General features: G+C 36.2%; 1 protein-coding gene across 2 annotated transcripts in view; it reads left to right on the top strand.

Moving 5' to 3' along the window:
- The first annotated feature begins 10,163 nt into the window (after positions 1–10,163).
- Positions 10,164–17,599, top strand: part of LOC145694051 (uncharacterized) — a 62,410-nt gene continuing 54,974 nt past the window's right edge. For both annotated transcript variants that reach the window (XM_081770191.1, XM_081770192.1), the window contains exon 1: positions 10,164–10,217. The gene's annotated coding sequence lies outside the window, so the exon portion shown is untranslated. The remainder of the gene's footprint in view (positions 10,218–17,599) is intronic.

Raw genomic sequence — 17,599 nt, forward strand, 5'->3', positions numbered from 1 at the left:
TCTAGTAGCATTTTAATTACTATAGTCAAAGGTTGGGAAGAGGAACAATGACCCATTACGCATCTAAGGAATTTATAACTTTTGCGTGTATGATTTACCTCGAAAGTAATATATTTAGTGCTTTTTGGATGCAATTTTATTTGAAAATACGACTGCGAAATGTCCAAACTTGAAATCAGGTTTTTCCCTTTTAAAACCTGTAAAACGTCCTCTGTATTTTGAAATGGTATACTTAGGTATTTCGTATAAACATTGCATGCCTGGAGGTTCAACACAAGCCTGAAATCTGAACTGTTTGGCTTTTTGATTGCAATTAAAGGTGAGGAGAAATTACTAGTCTGCGTCTCCGTTATGATTTTTGCATCTTACAGCTGTTGTATCTGCTTATCAATTTGATCTCTTATCCCTAATGGAATCGGTGGGGAACGGTGATGGAATGGCGCACTTTTATCTATACGAATTTTGTGTTCATATCCTCTAAAATAGCCTATATCCTCTGGGCTGTATGAAAACACATCCCTGTATTTATACAATAAATTGGTTACAGCTATTCGCTGGTATTCTGGTAAATCTGGATTTTTGTCAAAAAGGTTAATGTTAAAAGATTTAGCAGTTTGCCTTAATCTTTCCTTTATCTCTTCTTGAGTACGAAATTGATGCGCTTTCTTTTCGTCTTCTTCTATTCTAAATGAAAATTCTTCCACGCCCTCCTCTGTATACGCCACTGGTGTACCTTTATTTAATGTTATTATTGTTATTATTATTACGTTATTATTATGACGTGGGATTGGAAATGAGTAATGTAAGGTCGTTACTCGGTACTCTCATGGTCATTGCCTGTAAGCCGTATCGGTCTAATAATGATTGCAATGGACTAATGTAAAATGCAGCGTCATGAATTGTTTCTCTTTGAATCGATACAGGGAAGTAGAAATGTGATTTCGCTGGAATCGTAACTTTACTTGCTGTGATGACATTTGCATTCCTTTGCAAGTGCAAAGAGTGCGTAGTGTCTCGTGACATTTCTTCAGATTCTTTCTTTTCCATTGGAAACGTAGGTTTCCTAGGTTTTCTGTATAATGATATGGATTTATTCTCCAAGTCTATTTGAGAGAAAAGTCTTGTGAGAATGTCATTCCCAAAAATCGGAGTGAAGTCAGCATCTATGATGCGGAAGTAATGTGAAAAAGTGGTGTTGCCAATTTTAAATTTAATTAAAGCTATTTCTTTTAAAGTTAGAACTTTGTTGGCAATGCCCTTGATACGAGTTTGAAATGGTATTAGCGTACATTTTGGGGGTACGTCCCGTCTTGACCATAGACTAAGACTAGAACCCGTATCTATTATAGCTGGTAGACTGTTTGTATTTACATGAATATTGAGTAACAGTTTATTATTTTCTATTCCCAATCTAACCTGTTCACGATGTTCATTATTGGTCGTCTGGGTGGAAAAATTGGCGTTCGTGTCCTTAAGAGTTTTCGCTGTTGCCTGCTCTTCTTGATTGCCAACACATTTTAATTGTGGTGGTATCTGTGTGGCCCGCGCCGACTTTTCGGAAATGGCCCGCGAGGCTTGACTTTGGCCTGCGAGCCCATCTATGCGTTTCCCTGGTTGGAATTTTTTGGATTATTCCAACAGGTGGATGCTCCGTGGTTCTTCTTGTAACAAATTGAGCAGACTGATATTTTGTCGCTCTTTACAAAATTGTTCCTTTTTCTACCACCGTTATTTCCATTATTGTTATTCTTCGCATCCGCTTTTCGTCCATTGTTACGCCTATAATTAGACTTCATGGCATTCTGTGCTACCATTAACGATAACTCGGCCATTTGATTTGCTAATTTGGTAAGGTCCGTGTGAGGAGGTTGTGAGGGCGGGTTTTGACTTTAGTGGGGGTGCGGATTCGAAACTTCAGGTGCAGAGGAAGTTGACTGAGGAGGGAAGATATTCTGCGATGGAGGTGCAGAAGGTAACGATTGCGTATAACTAGGAGCAGGTTGGGTGTGATGCACAGTAGAAGTTGGCTATTGTGCATAGGTTGGCATGTATGAATTAGAATTCGTTTGGCTATAATGGTCGTACAAAGGGAGTGGTGAGGAGCGGTTAAGTTGGCCGATTAAAGAATGAATTGCCTGTGACAATTCTACATAATTCCTCTTTTGCATGAGATCTTGAGCTTTTTCCAGTTCGTGGAGTCGATCCTGCAGCCGCTGGATTGTTGGAAAGGATTCTAACGCTATCTTTTGCAGCAAATTTCGTTGTAGTCCTAACGAAAGAAAATGAATTTTCTGTTCCTCTGAAGCCTCTGGCATCAGCTGTCTGATAGCCCTCAATGTCCTTAAGAAATATGAATCGACTGATTCGTTTTCGTTCTGTTGAATTTGAAAAATTTCTAATTCCGCCTTATACGCTGGTATATTTGGGCGGGACAGAGAAACTAATTTGGTTTTCAGCTGTTCGTAATTTAGTGTGTCGTATTGATTCAGATTTTGCAGTTGTAAGACAAAGTCAAGAGCTACGTCCTGTAGATACATAGGAAGAATTTCTTTCTTCTTTTCGGGGGTCCAAGCCTGAAGTAAAGCCAAATGATCAAACAGCATGAAAAATCGATCGGGATCGTCAGTACTGTGACCAGAATATCTAGTTAAGTGAGGAATATTAAGAGGTATACGGGAGCCTGATTCTGCAATATTGTTATCGCCTTCTTTATATGTATTTTTCCCAGATCTAGTTGTCGGCATAAATACCTGCCAGCCTGTAACGAATCAATCTACCGTTAAGAGTAATGAGAGTATTTATGAGAATACGGATACTATCTTTTATATGATCCTGCTTTTAGTAACACTTACACTGTATGTTAAAAGTTTTTAAGTCCGTGCTTTCGTTAATAAAAAGAGCGCCCCGTAGGAAAGTCCTTTTAGTGTCTGCAAATAGACGCCGACGCATCTACCATGTAAAGATTTCTCGGGTAGAGCAATAAATGTACTCGGGATTTGGACTTTTCCCTTCACCTTTTTATTACAAAAGTTTTATGTACACAAATAATAAGAAATTCCACTAATATCAGGTAAGATTAGATGGGAGCCCGGTGACCAAGCGTCGTGGGCTTTAAGGTGAGGTACTCTCGGTGACCAAGCGTCGTGAGAGGGGTGTAGATTAGGTATCTCTCTCTCGGTGACCGTGCGTCGTGAGAAAGAGGAAAGGAACCCGGTGACCAAGCGTCGTGGGTATACGGATAGGTACCTCTCGGTGACCAAGCGTCGTGAGAGGGGTTTTAGGTGTTGTGACCAATCCGTGAAGATTGATGTTGGTCGAGGTGTGCAGGTCCTTTTTATTCTGTCTTGTCGGCTTTCATCGTGGGTACTCGTCCTTCCGACTGTTGGCGATGGTGATCGACTCCTCTTCGGGAACGTCGGCTGTTTGTTTGTGTTTATTATCAACACATATAGTTCACACGTGGTTATTGCCTGGTACGGCAACGTGGGGATCCTTACAATATTGTTAAGGTGGATCACCACCCGAAAGTCAGTACATACAGTATTTTTAGCTCATTCCCTTAACTACTGCGCAATGAAACGTTATATATTATAAATATTGTATTATAAGATAAAATTATGTTTCAGCTACAAGACACTGATTCATTTGGTTGTGTCTCCTGATATGTAACAAATAAAAGAAAATATTTGATTCGTTTTCCAATGAGCCCACAAGATAGCACTTGCTGTTAGATCTTACTAGAAGTGCTTAGTTTTATGAAATGTTCATTTTTGCGTGTAAAGTATTTCAAAGTAACAATTTTATTATGAAATAGATATATTGTTTGGACTTTTTTCGTGTTGTTTCATATTTTATTTAAATGTTAATTTACATTTAAGGAAATTTATTTTGAGAAGAAACTTGCGCAGAACGTCATAATGCGTTGTTGCCAAATTTGTACGTTTAGTTCCTGGATTCTGGCGTTGCAGTTCGAGAAGCGGAACTTAGCTGTGATATGCTGTCAATTGCGGTAAAGGTCGAGAACTAATTTCTCCAGTAAGTATTCAAGCATAATTCCATGATTACTTCTTTTATTATCTAGTACCAGAAAACACTCAACACTACCTGGCAACGCCGTACTATTCAAGCAGCATTTAGCATAGCACCGAGAACACCTAGTGATCCAACTTAAGCAGTTTTAAAAAAATGAAATGAAATCTTTAAGTTTTACGTCCCACGGTTATGCCGGTTAGGCTAAAGGAGACGGTGATGATGAGAGATGAGTGAAATGGTGGAATGAAGAAAGTGGGAGGAAACGGGAGAACCCCGAGAAAACCCACGAGAACTTAAACAGTTTTAAATCTCTGGGTGGGGAGAAAGAAGAAAAATAAAAAACAAACGTTTGTTGCGTAATAAAACACTCAATGTCTAAAAAAATCAATCAATATGAGTTAATATATAATGACAAGTAGGCCAATTTTTAAAAATTGCACTTATTTTCAAAGAAAGAAGTATTTTTAGAATTAATTTAACGGCTAATAAAAAAGCCAGAAATGGCAAAAGAGTTTCATAAAATAAGCTATAAGCATTTCGTAGATTTGTATGGCTAAACGCCTCTTCAAATAGGGTAGATTTAGTCAAAAGTAAGCTAAATTGTCATCACTGCGTCGATCGCCACCTAGTAGTAGCTCAAGGGCACATATTTCGTACATGGCGTTAACGCTCCGATGTGTTATGGGCAGGGTTGGCAAGGTAATTTACTTGTTACGTATTTTACATAAATTACGCGTAATTTACTAGTAATATACGTCATGTAGAAAACCAGTTTTTTACGCAGACGTAGAAAACTATATTTCTTTCATTAAAAATAAGATAATTTTGAATAGTCGGTTATATTGTAAGCTTAGTTTTCTTATTTAAGCATTAAAACATTATTATCTTCTAAGCATTATATTTAAAAGTAATGATTTCATGCCAAATCATAGTAATAAATAACCCCTCACCGGCCCACTACTACTTTCCACCTATTAGCGCACACACAAGCACAACCACCCAACATATAAGCACACACATTAAAAATATATGTTGGTTCGGATATGTTTGAAAGTATCAAGTAACCGTTTGATTATAACAATTTATTGTTATACCTTTGCAGCTTTTAATATAAAACTTGCAACATTTCAGTATACTTTGAAACTTCTATTAGAAAAGAAAAAAGACTGACTGTTAGGCTCATTTTACCTTCATATTACACACTAACACACACACATAACTGATACGAAAAATACTGAACAGAATATTGAAATAATGAAATTTTAGAATACTGATTTGTTTTTCTTCCACGTCCCAACGATACTATATATACCACTTCACTTAGCACTGGGACATATTGAATTTTCGATGTAAAAGTTATTAGATTCTCTTTTTAAACACACACAATTGAAAAAATATAAAAGCACCCAACAGAACATTATACTACATTTTTCGGAATGAACTCATTTCTTCCAAGTCTAACAACAACACTAAATATATTACTTCCCTTAGCACTTGACTATCATTTGAACTTTTAATGTAGAAATTTTTCATACTCATAATAAATAGACAAAACTGAAGAAAATACTCAACAGAATATTGAACTACTTGTTTCTTCGTTGCTTTTGGAAAGAAACAATTTGTCTTTCTTCCTATTTCGAATACTGAATATATTTCACTTGGTTCCAATAATACTGAGTATATCATTTCATTTAAAACTTAGCCATTATTTTAATTCTAAAAAAATGTTACATGCCATTTCCATTATAGTTTAGTACAATTCGAACACAATACTCTTAATCACACTAATATTCATAACTTGAGTGGTCTTGTAATTTGAGGGTGTAGTATATTTGAAGTAGTTTCTTCGAACGTTCGAAGCTGAGCCGGTTCCTTGTGACGTTGTGGACAAAGGACCAATTTGAGAAAAGTCTTTCAATTTGCGCTGAAGATGCTAGGATGTTCAGTAACTTCATAGCAAATTCCGACAACTCCTTATGTTGCCGAGTAGCGAAATATCAGAATGTGCGTGGTGTTGTAATTCCCTTCTTCATAATTTCTTCAAATTTTACACATTTTCCCCGATATTGCTGGTAGCTAGTTATTCCTGAAGGGCCGAGGTTTTCCAACAGAAACTCCTCTACTTGTTCGTGATGCTTTTCTCAGACATTGCAGAAAGTCGTCATAAATTAAGACCACGAAGGCTTACCATTGTTGTTATATTGCACAATAGTTTCTCCCATGGCTTCTCTGGCATAAAACTTTTCTCGATTACAGAGGGTTTAAAACATGAAACATGATGAAATGGGTTTTGAACAGTCACGCGTGCAAACCGTATTATTTAATGCTACTTTACAAAGCCAATACAAAATTTCCAGTTTATGCTTACGGATTAAGTTTTGCAAAATCCAACTAGATTCCATACAATTTTAGGAAGAATTTTTTAAAGCTCAGCGCGTAGAACGTTTTCTTTTAATTTGTAGACCTGTAATTTTTTTACGTACTTTACGTATTTTACTTAAATTACGCGTTTTTTACACGTATTTTACGCGTCACGTAGAAAACCTTTTTTTACGAGTAATTACCCAACCCTGGTTATGGGGCGTTTACACTTAGTCGATTTAGTCGCACGACTAAATCGACTCGCTGCATTTGCCACTAAATCGAAGCAACTAGGCCGAATCAGATTGATGAATGTGTTCAATTATTTCAACCACAGAAAATAGAACGTCTTTTAATTCAGTTGCCAGTCGATTAGTCGCCTTCGATCAACAATCGATTAAGTTGAAGTCCCGTTTACACGGTCGATTAAGTTGAAAGTGACGTCAATTCAACTGAATCGAACGTAAATCGACTAAGTGTAAACGCCCCATTATCTAGATTCCTCCACCGAGCTGACACCAGTGTTGCCAATTAATTTTTCGAAAAATCAAGAAAATTCTTATGCAAAATCCAGGAAAAATCCAGGAGATACAACTTACTATCTAATGGTGTTAATTAGGATGATTATTTTCTTACAAGGTAAACAGTGAACCCATCAATGATTATACTAACCAATAAAATGCTAATCATCTTTATCTGCGTACATGTCAATATTGACTCTGCTGGTCAGAGAGGGATTCACAGGAAATCCTAGCATGAATTGTTAAAAGTGAGCCTTTTTGTGTATAGCAATCCTTGTAAAGTTTGGGTGTCAAGTCTGTCTATCTCGTCTTCATCAAATTTACGGTTGAAAACACTTTTTCTACAGTGACACTTGAGAAAGGGAGAGCAAAGACATAACAAATGTGGATAAATTCGGAAACATTAACTCTTTAGATTATCTTCTTTTTTTTTTTTTCTTTACTAACAAGCATCAGAGGCGTCATTTAGGAAGGGCTGGGAGGGGCAATTGTCCTCCCTAAATTGGATATTTATATTGATTTTATCAATAAAATAGTAGTGAATCAATGAAAAGTACAAAATTTTACTTATATCAAAGGGTCTTATCCCCCTAAGCAAAATCTGAAATGACGCTTCTGACAAGCATCCAAAAATCTTGAACAAGAACCTAATTCAAATCTGTGTTTCGCAATAACCGCCATCTGTTTCTACTTGTTGCAATTTACTCTATTCTATAACATTAGGAAAGTCAGCTAGAGAGGAGCAATTGATTGTGTCGATTTCTTTATCTCATTTTATGGGCTAATCATCTCTAAAAGTTTTATAGCGGGATCATGAAGCATAAATCTTTCTCGAGTTTAGTTGAGTTGAGTTTAACATCCCGTTCAACAGCGAGACTATATGAGATGTGGACCTACTGATTAACGTGGAATCCAAACCACATAAGTTCCCACCGGGAATCGAACCCGGGCTTTCCAAGCCAAAGTCGTGTACGCTATCAGCTTAACCACGGAGGAGCTCATATCTCTCTCGAATTTGATGTACTGCTTCAACATATAATTCAAGTCACCTGAGTTTAAAATCTTGCAGTCAATCATTTGGGAGATTTCTTGATGCCATGGATAGCGAAACTTTTGTTGCAAAGTACATTTCATCTGTAGATAAGAACTCCTTTTGGTTTCTAAAGTTTACATTTTCTATGAGCTTTTGGGTGATGCTGAAAACCAGGTTTTTAACATTTTTTAAATTAAAGTCAGTAGACCAGGAGATAACTTGAAAAACCAGATCTCCTGGAAATCAGGAGACCTGGCAACACTGGCCTGACACTAATAACAGAGGGCGCTGACGATGACTGCTTGTTTCTCCCACGCAACTGCCATTGTCAGCCTCATCTCACAGTATTCTAGCTTTAAATCTTCATAAGTTTGATGGCCACTAGCTTAGAGCATAGATTGCTTTCTAGTGACAGTAGAATGTCTATGGGCTCATAGATTAAAAAGATTAATTATTTAGGCAAATAGGGTAAAATGACGTTAATATCATGAATCAAAGAACAAGTTTCTTTGAGGAGAGAATGGAATATCTATAATTTCATATATTAACTGAAAGAGACCTTCCCCTAAGCAGGGGCGGATCCAGGACGGACTTCTGGGGGGGCGGTGGGTTGTAATACTGCTACTTAGAGCTACTTTTAAGAGCGTCAAAAAATAAATTATATATTTTATTTATATATAAAATAAAAAAGTTTCCTCTTCTGGGGGGGGGCGATTGCCCCGATCGCCCCCCCCCCCTGGATCCGTCCCTGCCCCTAAGTCTAGTGATTATCGCACATTCTTTGGTGCACCAAGTCCCTGGTTCAATTTCTTGAGGAGGAGTCTTAAAGTTTGAACGTATTTACAGAGGTTTGGATTCGGATTCGGATTCTATTTTAAACTGTATGTAACCGTCTCATATACTATCGGTGCTGAAAGGAACGCTAAATTTCAATCCCACCAATTATAACGGAAATAATTGCTCAGACAAAGCGAGTGAAATGATTTTAAAATAGCTTGCGCTCTGAGAATAGATTGATCTAAGGAGGATAGATTATTTATGGTCCCATAAATTAATGACAGGTATTGCTCAAATGAAGAAAGTAAAATGACTTTAGCGTCATGAGCATAGAGAGTAAATTGTCCTGAGGAAAGAGTGGAATGTCTATTGTCTCATAGATTACCGAATCGAATTGGGCAGATGAACAGAAAAAACCTACTACGTTTTTGTAGACAAAAAGCGGAAAAATTCACAGATTAAAGTTGGAAAAGAAGTTAGTACAAGAAAATAGAAAATCGAATATTTTGTTAGATAGCCGAGATTTTTGCCTTATAGAACGAAAGAGATGTGTGGTGATTGAATACCATTTTAAACTTTGATAAATGAAATGTGCGACCAAATTAGAAAGTGAAGTGTATTAGGAGAAATCATAGAAATTTAGTGGAGATAAATTTATTCCATAAACTCGAAAAAATTTGGATCAACCAGGAACTATTTCACCAAATATGAGCGCCATGCTGCTAAGCCGTTTAGTCCCTATGTTATATCAAACTTAAAAACAAGTTTTTATTCATGTGAAACATCATGAAAATATTAAATGTTGCTTTACGTAAAAACAAAAAAGTAGAATTAGTGAAATTATCTTAAAAAATTATAATAAGACAATAACATTCAACAGAACTCTTAATATTCTCCTATAGACTATTAATAAGTGAACACCATGAAGCGGGTTACAAGATACAAAGCAGGTGGAAATAATGCATTTTCTGTTTGTAGTTTTATAGCACCAAATTTGGCCACGGAAATTGTGAAACTTATAGTTTGTGAATTAGAAAATGTGTATGTGCAAATGCAATTAACATAAATCTTAAGAAATTTAAATGACAAACGTATTTTCCAGTCTGAAATGAAAAGAAATGCAAAGAAATTAAATCATGTGTGATTGTGCGGGACTCTAACGAAATTAATGCTCTTTGATGTTAGGATTTTATGATCTTTCATCCTTGAATAAACACACACGGTCTTGGTGTTAGAAAATGGCGTACCATACAATTAAAAGGCGGTAGAAATAAGATCTGAAGCAAATATGAGCTCATAATTTCCAACATATTCGTTAACCACATCCATAACTTAAGCAACTCGTGTGGTAAATTTAGGAGAAACGATCTGAACAAATCATTAAAGAAATTTAATCTGCAGAAAAGGAATGGCACGTTATTTCCATCCTGCGTTAAAGTGTCAAATACATCTTTGTGAATACTTACTGGTCGATGCAGAACACCAAAAGTTGCGTAAGTAGAGAAAAACATTAAATACAATTTCTTAAAGGACTTTTTAACATTAAACTATTGCACTTGTCTGTTTCTTTCTTATATTTATTATCACAATTCTTTTAATGTTCTTGGTCTAATGAAAATAAATAATGTAAAAAGGTATATAAAAGAATATGCTAGAACAACACTCATTACTTTGTTTCGTACTACTAACAGCTAATTCATTAGTGTTGCCCACGACATGATACATGACTTTGTTGATAAGATAGGAGACTAGAAATAGGTCTTCCTACAGAAAAAGATACAATTTTCGAAATGAAAAAGCACTTTGACGACACCGCTTCGAAAAGAAACTGCACCAAATCATCTCCCGTGAGCAATACTATACTTCAGTCTGTAAATTACATACTTGAATATACGTACCTTCAGAGTACAAAAAGCTAAAGAGGCCTCAACAAGGTTTAACTATTAACTTAAAGACTAGGTTAAAGAAGATCCCTATATTGTATTTCTATTCCAGATCTTTTAATTCTTCTGATGGTTTTCTACGTCATTAGCTGTCTGTAGCAGAATTGGTTATTAAGAGCGACTATGGTGTCAGAAAACTTGATTTTTAAATTTATTATTATTATTATTATTATTATTATTATTATTATTATTATTATTATTATTATTAGGCATTTCCCGAGCTTGTGTTTTACCATGGGCGTCCGAAGGGGAGGGCAGGGTCTGGCCCAGCCCCCCCCCCATTCTGGCTCAGGAAAGTGTATTAAATTTCTTAAGATTTTCTTAATACAAAGAGAAATATACCAAACGTAATATAGCAATCAGGGATTTCAGCCCCAATATAAAATTTTCCTCGGGTGCCCATGTGAGTTTACTGTACACTATAAGTTAAACTCGTCTTTAATTGCAAGTTGCATTTTTTTTAATGTCATACATGTAACTTTTTTAGTTTGACTACCAGATAATTAGGTTACACAAGTAATAGGTATAATTCTCGAATCTAAATATGGTTAAAGTCCTTGTCTTAATAATATTATAGTAAAATACGTTCATGTTCAGATTAATCATTTTCCGTTTTAAAATATTGTAATGAAATCAAAACAATGTAGTTCATAAATTGCAATCAAATCATCACAGTAGTTTTAAATCTCCAAATTGACTGCACGCTAGCATCATCTATTGACATCAGGCAGGTAGCGCACCTACTGTAATGAGTAAAACACATCATGAAGAGATAAGGAGACTGAGAGTCAAAAAAAAAAAAAAGCAAGAAATAATGGCATAATTTATAACATAAAAAAGTTAACATGTATAAACTTTAATTTAAAAAAAAGTATATCTCTGCTTTCATTTAGAAAAAAAAATGAAGAAATTGAATTTCAAACAGTTATGCCGTAGGCTACTTAGTTCTCTGCATCTCTGTCACTGTAATTCAATGCCGCGTTCACAAAAGCTCTCCACTGACTTCTATCTCTAGCTAACTGCATCCAGTTTCTACTTTGTATTCCAATCTCTGCGAGATCCATCTTAATATTGTCCTCCCATCTGCGCCTAAGTCTTCCTAATGGTCGTTTTCCGATGGGTCTTCCAGTCAAGACTTTGAAAGCGTTTCTACTTTCTTCCATTCTAGCTACATGACCTGCTCACCTAAGCCTCCTAGACTTAACGACCCTAACAATGTTTGGTAAACCATATAAATTATGTAGTTCCTCTTTATGAAGTTTCAACCATTCCCCATTCCCGTTCCTCTTGGGTCGGAATATTCGTCTCAGGATCTTGTTATCAAATACTTTCAGTCTATGTTCTTCCCTCAGAGTAAGTGACCATGTTTCGCAGCCATACAGAACAACAGGCAGGATTATCGTTTTATATATTTTAAGCTTCAAATTCCTCGACAGAATTCGCGACGACAAGAGTTTTTGAACCGAATAGTAACACGAATTCCCTGCTTTTAGTTGACATTTAATTTCTCCGTGAATATGATTTTCATCTGTTAATATTGATCCTAGATATTTGAAACTATCCACTTTATCAAAAGTATTATTTAATAATTTAACGCGTCCATAATTTGCTGTATTCCGTTCCCGACGCACTTCCATGTATTAAGTTTTCTCTGCATTTACTTCTAAACCCATGTCCCTGCAAGCGTTTAATAAGATCTCTGCATTTCTTTCTATTGTTCTCCTATCATCCCCTATTAAATTTACATCATCAGCATATGCCATAATCTGGTGAATACCGTTCAACTGTAGGCCCTGGTTGCTATCTTTGATTTTCCTTATAGCGTATTCCAGAACGAAGTTAAATAATAATGGCGACAACGCACCTCCCTTTTTTCAGGCCATTTTCGACCTGAAAGCTCGTGGACAAAAATTTTCCTACCCGAACTTTACTTTGGGATTCACTTAAACATATCTTAATTAATCTAATTAGCTTTCTCGGTATTCCAAGTTCTGTAAGAACGTTGTATAATGTTTCTTTCCTAACCTAGTCGTACGCCTTTCTAAAATCAATAAATAGTTGATGTACCGGGGTATTGTAAAATATTTGAAAGGATTTTATAGGATGTTGACAGAAAATAAATGCCTCGATAATTATTACAGTCAGTATTGTCGTCTTTCTTGTGAATTGGAACAATGATTGATTCTTTCCACTCTTATGGCAATTCTTCCTTGTTCCAGATAAGAAGAATGAGTTTGTGTATCTTGTTCCACAATATTTTGCCTCTAGCTAGAATTAACTCAGCCGGAATTTCATCTACACCCGGAGATTTGTGTTTCTTTAATTTCTTTATAGCGGTTTCTACTTCTATTCAGTTGGGTTCTGAAATATGCGGTTCTGCGGTGTGTATCTCCTTTTCTCAACGCACACTAGTTTTTGCGTGCGTGTTAAGCAAATCGTCAAAGAAATCTTAGCATCTATTTAAAATTATATCCGTGTCAGTGAGAACTTTACCGTCAGATTTCTTTAATATATAAGCAAGAGGTTGATAGCCTTTCTTAAATTCGTTGATTCCCTTATACATGTCCCGGATGTTTTTATTTTTACTATTACCTTCAAGTTCCTTAATTTTAGCTTTCAAAAAATCGCGTTTCTTTGTTCTAAAAGTTTTGGAAGTTTCCCGCCTGATATCTGCGAAATTTTGTGTAGTTATTTCATTCGGATTTTGTAGCCAGCGTAATTTTGCTTGTTTTCTCTTCTCTGCTAGTTTTATGCATTCCTGGTCGAACCATGGTTTGTTCCTACGTATTACCGCGAGTCCCAATTTTTCTTTTCCTGACATTTTAATGCTATTTCTAATTTCAATCCAGGTATCCTCAACACTAGTGCACTCCGAATCTTCTAAAGCCGAGAATATATTCGAAACTTCAATCTGGTATTTCTTTCTTACCTGGCTCTCTTCTAATTTCTTTAAATTGAATCTATCCGTTTTCGGACAATGAATATTACATTTATTCAACGATAACCTCTCTCGTATTATCGCTGCTACCAGGTAGTGGTCAGTGTCACAATCAGCCCCTCTAAACGATCGGACATCAATTATGCTAGATTGCCTTCTTCTATCTACTAAAACGTGATCAATTTGATTATGTTTTCCCGTCTGGTGATGTCCAAGTGTATTTATGAACGTCGCGATGTGGGAATTTTGTACTCTTCACGATTAGGTTTTTGGATGTTGCAAAGTTCACGAGTCTAACACCGTTGTCATTACTTTCCTTATGCAGACTTTCGGTCCCTATAATCGGTTTGAAAATATTCTCTCGTCCTACCTTCGCATTGAAATCCCCTAATAGAATTGTCATATAGTATCGCGGGATTTTGTCAAATATCCGTTCCACTTCTTCGTAAAAACTGTCTTTTATATCATCATCCTTATCTTCAGTTGGGGCATGTACATTTAAAATAATAATATCACACGACCGTCCCTTAAGAGTAATAAAAGAAAGTCTGTCAGTAACTAATTCAACCCGTTTAATTGCTGGTAATATACCTTTATGAACGAAAAACCCTGTTCCTAACTGGTGATTTTTATTTCTTTTCCCGTGAAAGAACGTAAAATTTCCGAAATTCACAGATCAATTTCCTTCCCACCTAACTTCCTGAACTCCTACTTCGTCCATCCTGTATTTCTCTAACTCACTCGTTACGGATTTTAACGCGCCTGCCCTATAAAGACTTCTAATATTCCATGTTCCAAATCTCATGTCCATTTTGTTTTGCTGAGGTCGTGCCAAGTTAGTCCTTGCCCGAGGCTTTTGTGAATAATTCTAAACAAGTGCTTTTTTTACAGGATGAAGTTGTTGGCCCTACCCAAACCCCCAAGCTGGAGGACCACTCCAGTCGGCTGTCCGCGACTGCTTATTCAGTATATTCGCAGCTAACCTCTATATCTAGAGTCCTTCTCCTCGATCCGCGCCATGCCGTGGTGACAGGAACCCACGTTACTCGCGTTCGTACGGTACACTTAAGAGCATGTAAGTAGAAAAGTACTGTTTCTCTACACTACAAGAGTCATTTGCAATATCTGGGTATGAATCATTTAAACTCTGAAAGGAAATTCAAATAGAGATTTGAAATATGAAATATGTCCAAAATGACCCAAAAGTGGACTTATTCCCTTGTGCACTGTACGAACCAGTTGATTATGTTAGAAACTATTTTTTCTATAGTTCTTTCAATTCTTGCATCTAGGATGATATTAGGCATGTAATTTTTCAAGCAAAACCATTCGTGTAATAATATGACACAATATTTTCCAAAATGAAAGATGATTAGAATATATGAAACAATGAGTATATCCACTGCATAATTAATCCTTCCGGAGCTATGGATTCTAATTAGACGTGATAATGGTTTAGAAATTGTTAAAAAGTGGAAGCAATCACTATAGCTGAATCACATCAAACACTTGACAAAACCAAATACTGAAAAATAAATGTCGTCAATCTTTTCTGTACACTTGAACAAGCTACTTTGAATAGATCCGATTCAGATAAATTAATCTTCTGACACAACAATAAAAGCTTTCTGGAAACATTTTCAATAATCAAGGAACAGGAAATCCCTCGTGGCTAAGCGGTTAGCGTACGGACGCTCGATTCCCGGCAGAAGCTAATGTGGTTTGGATCCCACGTTAAATGGCAGGTCCATGTCTCATATAACCTCACTGCTGAACGGGACGCTAAACTCGGAATTAAATCAAACCAACACCCTTTCAGCTTCTTGTTTTCATTGGGGGGACAAGATAAGTTTTTTCAGTCTAGCTATCATTTCGATAAATTTTCCAACCGACATACAATCCTGAAAAAAGGTATGTATTAAAGGAATATTTCCCAACAATCAAGAGTTTACCTAAGAAACAAAATGTTTAATGCAGATTTATTGTGACCAATGTTATACGTTATCATCATCATCATCATCACATATTCTGCCATATTGGCAAATCATCTGCCGCAACTGAAAAGCTTCCACGTTCCACGGTCTTTAGCTAACATCTTCGTCTTCACGTACGATATTTCTATTTCGATATTGTCCATCAAATGTTTCCTTCGCCCTTTCTTTTCTACATTCATAAACTCTAGCACATCACTCAAAATACGTTCCTTCTTAGTCAATGTCCCAACTAGTCTCTTTTCCTCTTCCCAATATCTAAAATTATTATATTCTCTCTTACCATTTCTAGCACCCTTTCATTCGTTTTCCACTCAATCAAACTAATTTTCTCCATTCTTGTTCACAACATCATTTCGAAAGCTTCCAGTCGTTTTTCATCATTTTTGAATAATATCCATGTTTCTGACCCTACAGTACAATACTCCCCACGAAGCATTTTATGAGTCTTTTTCTCAACTCTTTAATCAAAACCCCACAAAAAAGTATTTTTTTGCTCGTAAAAACTTCTTTAGCTTTTTTATCCTTCCTTTCATTTCACATTCGCACATCATTTCATCACTAGCAAAACTATCCAGATATCGAAAACAAGTCACCTGTTTTATTTTCTCCCTCCTACTTTTGTATTTCACATCGACTGCTTCGTTCCAATTACAATGACTTTTGTCTTTGTCACATTTATACTCATCACATATTCTTCACAGCCCTTCCTCAATATCATTGATTTTTTTGCAATAAGCTCCATATAATCTTCAAACCGTATACCCCTAATCATTCTACCTTCTACCAAAATACAGTTTTCATTATGTAGGCTCTTTTTCACAATCTCTTTTAGATAGATATTAAATAATTCAGTCGAACTCCCCTTAAAATTCTTATGGGTCTTCGATATTTCCATTTCAACTCAATCTTCCCTAACAACAAATCCTAATTCACGCGGTCAAAAGCCTTTTCTAGATCAATACATATAACATATACTCTTTTCCTTTTTCCATAAACCTTTCACCAACCATCCTTAATAATCCAATCGCATCTCTTGTTCCGTTATCTCTCTTGAACCCGAACTGTTCCTTCTCAACTTTTTTATTTGTTCTTCCATAGAAAATTATCTTCAGTATACCAAGTATAATTTTGCTACATCTTATACGGAACTAATAGTTCTATAATACTCACGTCTCTATGGGTTCGATTTCTTAGCATCGGTATCATAACTGCCTTCAGGAAGTCTTTTGGCCACTCTTTTGTTTTATGAATTTCATTGCAGAGACGGAACAATTCTTTCTTGCTCTAGTTTCCCATATTGTTAATGAATTCGATTGGTTTACTTATCCCGGTTACCTCTCCATTCCTAATCTCGGATATAGCTTAGTCAAACTCATCCTGAAAAATACTAAACATTTTATTACCCTCACGTACTTCATTTTCTCCTTCAACATCTAGGCAGCATGTGTTACCGATTTTTAGGGGACGCATTAATTATTTTTTATCGAAAGAAGAATAACAGTCTCTGCACTGTTAATTTTAACTTTTAAAGAAACCTCATATGAAAAAGTTCTCAGAACTCTCTCTCGCAAGCATATACATATATGTTTCTAAGTGTTTGTGAATGAGTTGGCTTCGATCAAATCGCCCAGGACTCCTTATATGGCGAAAAAGAAAGAAAATCGCTTCGCAGAGCATTCCAGCAAGGGGGTCTCATCGCTTATCGAAAATCGTGAATTTCCCTTCAGAGTCGCAGCACAAAGTTGGTTGGAGAGACAATTCATTCGGACGGTAGAATTCGAAACTGGCAAGAGTGCTAACCGCACCCGGAGCAAACCCACCCCATCAGTGGAAATTTGCTGGGTTGTATGCTAAATCAGCGAACTGTATTCTAGTTCAGTGTGTGTTTAAGTACTTTTCTATATGTGCAGACGTCAAAAGAGGAACTTTGTTAGTTAATGTGTTAGAGAGAGAGAATTCTAAAGAGATCGGTGTAGAAACGTTGACACGCCTGAGAAGCT

Source organism: Thermobia domestica, chromosome 9 (genome assembly GCF_964235325.1).
Source record: "Thermobia domestica chromosome 9, izTheDome1.hap1.1, whole genome shotgun sequence".
Taxonomy (NCBI): Eukaryota; Metazoa; Arthropoda; class Insecta; order Zygentoma; family Lepismatidae; genus Thermobia; species Thermobia domestica.